This window comes from Macaca mulatta, chromosome 5 (assembly GCF_049350105.2).
Source record: "Macaca mulatta isolate MMU2019108-1 chromosome 5, T2T-MMU8v2.0, whole genome shotgun sequence".
NCBI lineage: Eukaryota > Metazoa > Chordata > Mammalia > Primates > Cercopithecidae > Macaca > Macaca mulatta.
The window spans coordinates 184,896,132-184,907,053 of record NC_133410.1 but is presented as its reverse complement, the minus strand read 5'-3'; the positions used below and the strand labels follow the sequence as shown (position 1 = coordinate 184,907,053).

The window sequence follows — 10,922 nt, the reverse complement described above, 5'->3', positions numbered from 1 at the left end:
TGCTTATGATTACTTTGGCTATTCCATGTTCTTTTTTAACTCCATGTGAGTTTTAAGATTGTTTCTTCTAATTCTTTGAAAAATGATGTTAGTACTTAATAGGAATTGCATTGAATCCATAAATTGCTTTGGACAATATGAACATTTTAATTATATTGATTCTTTTAGTTTTCCTCGTAGAGATCATTCACCTCATTGGGTAAACGTGCTCCTAGATATATTTCTGTGTCTATTGTAAATGGGATTGAGTTCCCAATTGGATTCTCAGCTTTACTGTTGTTGGTATTTAGAAATGCTACTTATTTTGTACACTGATTTTATATCCTGAAGGTTTACTGAAGTTGTTTATCAAGTCTAGGAGTCTTTTGGAGTGGTTTTATGGTTTTTGTAGGTATACAATCATGCCATCAGCAAACAAAGATAATTTGACTTCCTCTTTTCCAATTTGGATGCCATATATTTCTTTCTGTTGCCTGATTACTCTGGATTTTCACTCCTAGGATTGTCACTTCTATGTTGAATAAGAGTGGTAAGAGTGTACCTGCTTGTCCTGTTTTAGCTCATACAGGGAATGCTTTCAACTTTGTCCTAGGTGGCTCTTATCATTTAGAGGTATATTCCTTCGATGTCTAGTTTGTTGAGGTTTTTTATCATGAAGGGGTGTTGCATTTTATCAGTTTTTTTCCGCATCTATTGAGATAATCATATGGTTTCTGTTTTCAGTTATATTAACATGGTGAATCATATTTATAGATTTGTGTATGTTGAACCATTTTTGCACACCTGGGTTAAAACCCACTGCATAGTGATCAGTTATCTTTTTGATATGCTGTTGGATGGGATTTGTTGGTATTGCATTGAGGATTTTTCCATCTATATGCATCAGGGATATTGGCCTGTAGTTTTCTTTTTTTGTTGTGTTCTTGTTTGATTTTGGTAGCAGGGTGATACTAGTTTCGTAAAATGCTTTAAGGAGGAATCCCTCATCTTCAGTTTTTTGGAATAATTTCAGTAATATTGCTACCAACTCTTCTTTGTATGTCTGGTAAAATTTAACTAAGAATCTGTCTGGTCCTGGGCTCTTTTTTGTTGTTGTTGTTGCTGTTGTTCTTAGAAGATTTTTTATTACTGATTTCATTTTATTACTCATTATTGGTCTGTTGAGGATTTTTATTTCTTCCTGGTTCAATCATGGGAGGTTGTATGTTTCCAGGAATTTTTCCAGTTCCTCTAAGTTTTCTAGCTCGGGAGCATAAAGATATTCATAGCAGTCTCTAATAATCTTTTGTATTTCTGTGATATCAGTTATAAGGTCACCTTTATCATCTCTGATTGTGTTTATTTGAATCTTCCCTCCTATTTTCTTGGTTAATCTACCTAGAAGTCTACCAATTTTGTTTACTTTTTGAAGTAAATCTTATTTAGTTGTCTCATTTTGTTATTTCTTTTCTTCTGCTAGTTTTGTGTTTGTTCTTATTTTTCTAGTTCCTTTATGTGTGATGTTAGGTTTTTAATTTGATATTTCTTATCTTTTTGATGCAGGTTTTTAATGCTATAAATTTTCCTCCTTGCATTGCTTTCACAGAGGTTTGGGTATGTTGTATATCCATTTTCATTCATCTTAGGTAATGTTATTGTTTACCTAAAAGTTATTCCAGAGAAAGTTGTTTAGTTTCCATGTATTTGTATAATTCTAAGAGTTTCTCTTGGTTTTGATTTCTGATTGCATTCCACTGTGGTCTAAAAAGATACTTGATGTAATTTCAGTTTTTTTTCTCATTTGTTGAGACTTGCTTTATGGTCAATTCTGGAGGATGTTCTATGCACAAATAAAAAAATATATATTTACAGTTGTTGGTAGCATGTTCTATAAATGTCTATTAGGTCCATTTGGTCTAGTCCCGTTTAAGTCCAGAGTTTCTTTGTTTATTTTCTGACTCAATGATCTGCCTAGTGTTGTAAGTGGAGTCCTTCTCTTCAAACATTGTTTAACTTTTCTTGAATGTTCTTTACCATACTTATATAAATTTTCTTGCCTTACAATTCCAACGCTTGTGTTCTATGAGTCTGGTTCTAATGCTTACATGGTTTCTTCAGATTATGGGGTTTTCTTCCATTTATCATGCTTTACAATTTGACACATTGGATAATAAGAACTGAGGTAAATAGGCCTTTAATGTGAAGATTTACATTCATCTTCACATGAAGATGAATGTGAAGATGAGCTGGGAGCTGGGAGCTGGGCTTTGTTTAATGTTTGCTGTTGTTCTGGTGCCAGAGGCTGCAGCTATTATCCTTGATTTTGTCTCTCCTCTTGCTTTGGGTTCCTCTAAAACCCCTTCCTTAGGGAGACTGTGTGTCTTCCAACTCTTTCAACTGTAATTCCTTGTTATTATTCATTCAAATATTATGTTGGTAGGTTGGTCAGGTGTGCTGTGGGGGAAGCATTCTGTAGTCTTATGATTAAATCTCAATCTGTCTGCATCTCTGGACTGTGACCTTCACAAGTGTTTTTCCAGTGATATACCTTGTTTTCCCAACTGACATGAGACCGACAGCTAGAAACGGTAACAGTAGGAGGAAACTCCTTCTCTCTGGGATAAGACTTAGGTAAAGTTTTTTTCTCCCAGAGAATAGGTCTGCTTTATACAGAACATTCTGGGAGTATTTCATAATGATTTCTCTTCCCCTTCCCCTGCCAAAACTGTAACAGGAATTTTTTTGGATTATCATCATGAGAAGCTGACAAAATTTCTCGAAGTAAACCTAGGACAGTTTGGGAGTTTCCTCAGACTGTAGCCCCAGGAGTTTCTCACTCCCAAGTTAGTCTACTCTTGGCCTCCAGCAATTCATTAGAAATGCCATTTCAGTGTTCCTCCCAGCTTGTGGATCTAGCTGCCTCTGCTCTGTGTAAATAGATCTCAGCTGTGACTCTCTAGACTTACTGCTTTCTCTGATTTACAAAGTAGCAATTTGCCCTGCAAATCCAGTTCTCTACTAAGGCCAAGAAAAGCCATTGATTTTCCTTTGTTCAATTTTTTCTTGTTTTAAGTATGGAAGTGTTGGGACTGAAACTGGAAGTCTCCATTCAATGTTTTAGAGAAAATTTCAACACTAATTTGACCAACATAGTTTTGTTTTGTTTTTGAGACAGACTCTTGGCTCTGTCACCCAGGCTGGAGTACAATGGCATGATCTTGGTGCTCTGCAACCTCCGCCTCCTTGGTTTAAGTGATTCGCCTGCCTTAGCCTCCTGAGTAGTTGGGATTATAAGCATGCGCCACCATGCCTGGCTAATTTTTGTATTTTTAGTAGAGATGGGGTTCTGCCATGTTAGCCAGGCTGGTCTCAAACTTCTGACCTCGGGTGATCCACCTGCCTCAGCCTCCCAAAGTGCTGGGATTACAGGCATGAGCCACCGCGCCTGGCCTGACCAACATCTTCTTAACCTGTATTCCATGGATCATCTGATCCTGCAAGGAAATCTGTACAGTATACATATGTGTATTTCTCATAGGTGTCCAGGACTTTTATTAGATTCTCAAAGTAGCTGATGAATGACTTTAAAAAACTGAGAACAATGCAATACAAAATAATCCTTTTGTTCTGTACATAAAAATACAGCTCAAGTCCCCAAGACAGGAGTAACAAGTAGACATAAGGCACATCACTTATGCTTTCACTTGGATATCTTCGACTAATAAATGTAAATTCTAAAATAAAAGTCTGTATCTACCCTACATGTTTAGTTTGTGAAAAGTTACCTTTTCATTAAATAATTTTAACAATACAATTTGCAATTTTAAGTAAATTTATCCAAACAGAGGCAAAATATGTCTTTTTTAAGATATGGCATTTGAAAAGCAAATGTATGTAGATGTAGGACTAATGCATGACCTAAGACAAAGAACGGTGATTTTTAAAGAACTTTTCTAAGAGACAAAGACTTAGCTGCTTCTGTTCATATAATAGAGGAAGCTAACAATTAATTTCAGATTCAAAGCTGGAAGTATCCCTCATGCTATATGCTATACGAATACTATTAGCAATAAAGCATCAAGATAAAAGATTACTTTTAATTTTGTACCACTGTGTAAATCATTGTACTTATTTTCCAGGCTGATTAGATAGCATTGTGAGAGAAGGTGAAAAAGCAGCTTACATGTGAACATTAAATTAACGTAACTTTTTTGTAAAAAGAACATTATGGTGGTAATATTACATCCCTAACTGTGCTCTGTCATCTCTTGCAGATAAAAAGGAAAAGAAGTCCCACTGTTTACAGGGAGAAGATCCTGTGGATAGTCCATCACTATTTTGCTTTTGCTCAGTATTTTACATTATCATCAGACTTCCTAACAGTAGTTTCTGAAAGATGAAAGTGGACTCTCACTGAGAATTTCACACAAATAGATTAATTTGCGCCGCCATTTTTGGCACGTTGCCATGGATACAGCCATCGGAAGGCCTCAGTGCAGCTGCGAGTTGATTGACGGTCCATTCACAGTGTAAGGCTTTACAAAACCAGTCACATGAAAGGACACTCATTAGTGGACAAAGGCCTTGTATACACATTTTGGTGATGCTTCCAAGGCTGAACATTACCTCTCAGTAAATCTGACCTTCATATCAATATCACCAGTGAAAGGTGGAACTATACCATGAAAAATATATATTCAAAAATACTGTAGAGTTAACATATTTATTCAATACATGGCTTTATTTTTCTTTCATTCAAATCTAGCTAAAAGAAGGTGGAATAAAACACAAACCAAAAAGGTTTTCTGTTATAAATTCTATATTTTCTTTAAAAAAATCAAAAAGTTATTTCTCATTATGAACCTACAGACTGGTGTATGCTTAGATTAACAAAGGGAATAATTTCTGCTATTTACTGTGGAACAGAAAAAAATAAAAAGAACAGGCTTTTGACTTCTTTCTCCCTTCTGCATGGTATAGTCCATTGGGAAGTATAATGTTGACATTTTACATTGTCACACACCCAACTGTGTAAAGATATAACTTTATTCCTCTGTATTTAAACTTAGCCCGTGAGACTCTTGGTAATAAAATACCTTCCTCTTATTTATTCAAGGTAATTCTGTCAACTCTGGTAGAACACTCTGGGGTATCTACTCTACCAATTCAGGATGCATCCCACCTTGTATATCTGATTTTCTTCTCCCTGGTTGTAATCTGAGTTTCTCAGGTGCCTTTCACATTGCTTTCTTATCAAAGTGGAGAAGACTGTCTTCTATGCTCATCGCTGCCCCACTGGCCCCTGCAAACCTATCTCTCTGGCCTTGAGCACTGGCCCGGTCTTGTTGCATCTTCTGCTGATAGTGATATCCCCACACAGTATCCAGCTGTTAGGTCCATGCTCCGCTGTGATCCTCTGCCTCCATGCCAGACCTCGCGTCTGTCTGCTCAGCCACTTTTCTTCACCTCTCAGAGTGTTCAGGAATGCCTGTGTACTTTTCCCCGAAACTCCAGGAGGCTAACCTCAGACTCTTCTGCATAGACATCTCAGCACCTGAGACACAGAGAAAGAAGGCTTTAGCTAAGTGGACACAGAGAAACTTTATCAAACTCCACTGAATCATGACTAGCTTTGACTCTTCATATTGTGTCTCACTCAATGAGTAAACTACATGTGAAGCTGATTTTGAGACTTTGATGTTCTTTAGCTATGAGTCTCTCTATACTTCTATCAAAGGGCCAGAAATAACAACTCTTTCAGAACTTTCATTGTTCAAGATTCCCGCTGTTTTCCTTGAATCCGAATCAAAAGACATCGTTTGGCACATAACCCATGTATAATAAAAGCTAATCAATCAACCTGACAGCATAAATGAAAATGAGACCCTACTGTCCTCTCCATTGCTGATAGATTCAGGAGGATTTACTATTCTGCCTTCTCTTTTTCAGTTAAGTTGGGCCAAAAAATTTAAAAAAAAAATCTAAATCAAAATTTTGGAACTGCTTACTTGGAAATATTTTAAGACAAGTCAAAACCAAAATTTTGGAACTGCTTACTTAGAAATATTTTATGTGAATTAAAATTTTAGCACCTAAATGAATCAGAACACCAATGAATTGCAGAATGAGGAAATACTTGCACACGTGTGTACAGGTGCATACTACATGGACGTGTTCTTTGTTAACACAATCTGGTTAATCTCTCCTAAAGCATTGGAACTGGGGAAAAATACTGTGCATTACATGTGGGAATAAGTTGTGCAGGGAAAATGTGCAGCTGGATGGGACAGTGTCATAAAAATATTATCACATAAAATCTTTACATTTTGTGTCTATTTTCCATGTCATTATTTGCAAATTATCCAAGCTAACAACTTGGGGGTACAGACAGACCCTGTGAAAGGACTGGGGGGACACAGCCTAGGAATGTAAGCCATGTAAGCTAGAAGGAAAGACAACTAATAAGGAAAAAAATAACTCTGAAGAGAAAGCCTCTCAAATGGCAAAATAAAGAAAGGTGCTTTGCCAAAAGAGAGCAATTACCAGGCAGTTCAGAGAAGTAGAGAACTTAATTTGGAATTGTTTTATTTGTATCTGTTGTAAAGGACTTTCTAGTTTCCTTTTGGATAATAAAGATAATATTAGATTGACTTGTTTCTATATTTGTATTTGAAATTTAATGGTAGCTAATTTTCAGATGATGCTTTGATCAGGAAGTAATAGAAGTGCCTTTGTATTCAGTTTTCTGTGAAGTCTCAACTCAAAACCTTCAAAAATGAAAAGTAGACAGAAAAAGATCTAAATTCTCAAGCCTTAAAAGTATTCAATGACAATAAGTAAAAGAAAGAATGAGCAAACATCCGTTTGGAAAAAAAGTCATTTCATGGACAAGCAGCATCGTTACAGATGGAGCGGTAGCGGCACAGGACGTTTCTTGGGTCTCATTTGGGCAAATATATGCAATTAGGAAGTGAACAAATAACCAAATCGTCCTTAGAAGAGGATTAAGCAGTCTTTCATCTTAGTAAACCCACAGTTGGAAAACATCTATCTGTGTCTTTTTAAAGTCTTGGTTCCTTTTTCTTTAGTTTTTTTCTTTTCTTTTCTTTTCTCTGGAGACAGCTCTCACTGTTCACTCCTGTCACCGAGCTGGAGTGCAGTGGCGCAATCATGGCGCACTACAGCCTCAGCCTCCCCAGGCTCAGGTGATCCTCGCACTTCAGCCTTTCAAGTACCTGGAACTACAGGCATGGGTCACTACACCCAGCTAATTTTTTTATTTTTTATAGATTCAGGGTTTCGCATATTGCCCAGACTGATCTTGAACTTCCGGGCTCAAGTGATTCTCCTGCCTTGGCCTCCCAAAATGTTAGGATTATAGGTGTAAACCACTGTGCCCAACAGTCTTAGTTCGTTTTTCTATTTAAGACATAGAAATACTTCAAGCAAAATAATAATCAAAAAAACCATAAAGTCCTGGGGGAAATGTTACACATTAAAGACAGAAATAAATTGATCTAGATTATTGCAAGCATGTGGGTATATAAATACTGATTTTACTTTTGGAAATCTCTGCTTCTTTTCACCTTCAGCAAAGCAAGATTTTAGTAACTATGTTTCTAAATCTATTTTTCCAAATGAAAGTTATGACATCTCTTTTTCTTTTTTTTTTCTTTTTTTTTTTTTTTTGAGACGGAGTCTCGCTCTGTCGCCCAGGCTGGAGTGCAGTGGCCAGATCTCAGCTCACTGCAAGCTCCGCCTCCCGGGTTCCCGCCATTCTCCTGCCTCAGCCTCCCGAGTAGCTGGGACTACAGGCGCCCGCCACCTCGCCCCGCTAGTTTTTTGTATTTTTTAGTAGAGACGGGGTTTCACCGTGTTAACCAGGATGGTCTCGATCTGCTGACATTGTGATCCGCCCGTCTCGGCCTCCCAAAGTGCTGGGATTACAGGCTTGAGCCACCGCACCCGGCCGATATCTCTTTTTCTAAGACCCTGTGTGTCATTTATTAATATAAAACTTACAGGTATCTGGTTGCAATCTCAATCTTGACTCTTCAGCATCATTAATTTATTCGGAATGAACATAACCATATTACTGGCTGTCAATGCAATTTTAGAAAAAATTATAAAATGTTAGCCTGGGTAGATGGCAATACACTCATCATTTAACAGCACAGTCTATAAATGTGTGTCAATAATACAATACATTGTAAATTAGCTAACACAACTTTGTAGTAACCAATTTTTATGAAAATCTTTAAGTTAAAAAATAAAAAATACAGATATTAAAATGCCTTCAACCTTAAAAAGTTAACAACAACAAAATCTTCTCAGAAACGCCAAATTTATATTTCAGAGTACAATAATATATACACAACACATATAAGTGGAAGATTTGACATTGATTATTTAAATGTAATTATCTGTAAATAATTTGAATCTTCATCTTGGAGCTTATGTTTTATATATAATTCTATTATCTGCCACAATTTACTCTTAATTAAATAGTTGGCTTTATAACTTTGAATTACATAGTTAATTTTTTTCTATACCAGTTCTGTTTTACTTCTTATTAATACAGTAATTAAAAAACAAACCGGCAACTATATTTAGTCCAGGTATAGTAATATGAGCTAACTTCTCCTGAGTGGTTCCCCATGGACCAAGCACTTTGCTAGATGCTTTATATGCTTTATCTCATTTAAACCTCACAGCACAACTGTAACTAGGCACTGCTAAGTATCATTTTGCAAATATGCAAACTAAGGCAATAGGTTAAATGATTTTCCCAGTGTCACAAAGCTAATAAATGGCAGCATAAAGACATTAATCCAATTTTGATTATACTCACCCCTTTCAGACAATATTTTTCAATGTTTTTAGAACCTTCTTGTATTTTTTATTTTGTTAATATGGGTCTATTGCGTTTTGATGAAGCTTCCATAAATCTGATTTAGGCTAAAGTAAATATGAAAGTTGTTTTCTAGTCAATTAAGATCCAAAGGCAGCAAGGAGAATCTTTAAAGAGGTACCAAGTATTTAGGAGCTGAAATTACAAGAAACGTAAGTGTATAACTTGGGCTGAGAGTAAACTAAATGACAATGAAGGAAACAACAGCTTTAAGCTTCTCAGACAAGTTATGTACTGCCTCACGTTACTCGAATCCAGCAAAATGATTATAACAACCTTCACTGAGGGAACTCCATGACAGTTTGCTCTAAGAAAAAAGATACAAAAAACACAAACATAATGTCAGCCAATAGAAAGTAATAAACTATTTTTAATCCTAATAGCAAAAAAGGAGAATGTATTCCAGGAATAAAAAGATAATTCAATACGCTAACCTAATTTTGAAAATATTAACAAAATCACAAGAAAAAACTCTAGAGGATCATCTTCACAGATTTCACAAAATAAGCCACTGAGAAAATGTAATATTTTCTCACAAAAACTATTAGTAAACAAATTTTAAAAATTTCTGAACGTGATTTTTAAAATCTATCTCAAAGCAACAGAACTATTTTTCTTAAAAATGGAATCCTACAAATGATGCCATTGAAGTATTAAAAGACAAGGACCATCGCTGTAATCACCTTTGCCTTAAATTACTCAAAATATGCTGGCCAATGCAGAATCAGGAAAAATAAAAGTCACATAAATATTTGAAAGAAGGTGATAAAAAGTATCATCCTGTGCGTATTATATTATGTGCTGCCAGGAAAACTCCAGAGAACCCATTGAAAAACTTTCATAATTAACTAAAGAGATTAGCGACCAACCAAAAATTGCATAGAAGTGAATATTTTTATGCTAATTTATTTTAAAATGGTTCTGAAAATATAATGACAAATAGTCCTAATAAAAGTAGTCCCTTAGTTCAATCAAGCTGGTATAACAACATGCCTTAGACTGAGTAATATACAAACAACAGCAATATATTGTTCACAGTTCTGCTGGCTGGGAAGTCCAAGATCAAGGTGTCAGCAGATGTATTGTTTGGTGAGTATGTGTCCCTTTTTTGTAGTGACAGGGTTTTCCCATGTTACCTAGACCGGTCTCAAACTCCTGGGCTCAAGTGATCCATCTACCTTAGCCTCCCAAAGTGCTAGGATTCAGGTATGTTGTGAGCCACTGTGCCCAGCAGTCTCAGTTCATTTTTCTGTCTAATGTGTCAAAAGTACTTCAAAGAAAAGAATATTTAAAAAACGTAAAGGCTCTATCTCCTTCAGTTCTGCTCTGATCTTAGTTATTTCTTGCCTTCTGCTAGCTTTCGAATGTGTTTGCTCTTGCTTCTCTAGTTCTTTTAATTGCGATGTTAGAGTGTCACTTTTAGATCTTTCCTGCTTTCTCTTGTGGGCATTTAGTGCTATAAATTTCCCTCTACACACTGCTTTAAATGTGTCCCAGAGATTCTGGTATGTTGTATCTTTGTTCTCATTGGTTTCAAAGAACATCTTTATTTCTGCCTTCATTTCGTTATGTACCCAGTAGTCATTCAGGAGCAGGTTGTTCAGTTTCCATGTAGTTGAGTGGTTTTGATTGAGGATACAAAATTAATGTGCAAAAATCACAAGCATTCTTATACACCAGTAACAGACAAACAGAGAGCCAAATCAGGAATGAACTTCCATTCACAATTGCTTCAAAGAGAATAAAATACCTAGGAATCCAACTTACAAGGAATGTAAAGGACCTCTTCAAGGAGAACAACAAACCACTGCTCAGTGAAATAAAAGAGGACACAAACAAATGGAAGAACATACCATGCTCATGGATAGGAAGAATCAATATCGTGAAAATGGCCATACTGCCCAAGGTAATTTATAGATTCAATGCCATCCCCATCAAGCTACCAATGAGTTTCTTCACAGAATTGGAAAAAACTGCTTTAAAGTTCATATGGAACCAAAAAAGAGCCCGCATCTCCAAGACAATCCTAAGT

General features: G+C 36.1%; 1 long non-coding RNA gene across 1 annotated transcript in view; it reads right to left on the bottom strand.

Moving 5' to 3' along the window:
- Positions 1–3,505: 3,505 nt before the first annotated feature.
- LOC106998588 (uncharacterized) overlaps positions 3,506–10,922 on the bottom strand; it is a 79,582-nt gene continuing 72,165 nt past the window's right edge. Inside the window, exons 3-4 of the long non-coding RNA XR_001445096.3 lie at positions 8,002–8,078; positions 3,506–5,533 (exon numbers count right to left, since the gene is read on the bottom strand). This is a non-coding gene — a long non-coding RNA (uncharacterized LOC106998588). The remainder of the gene's footprint in view (positions 5,534–8,001; positions 8,079–10,922) is intronic.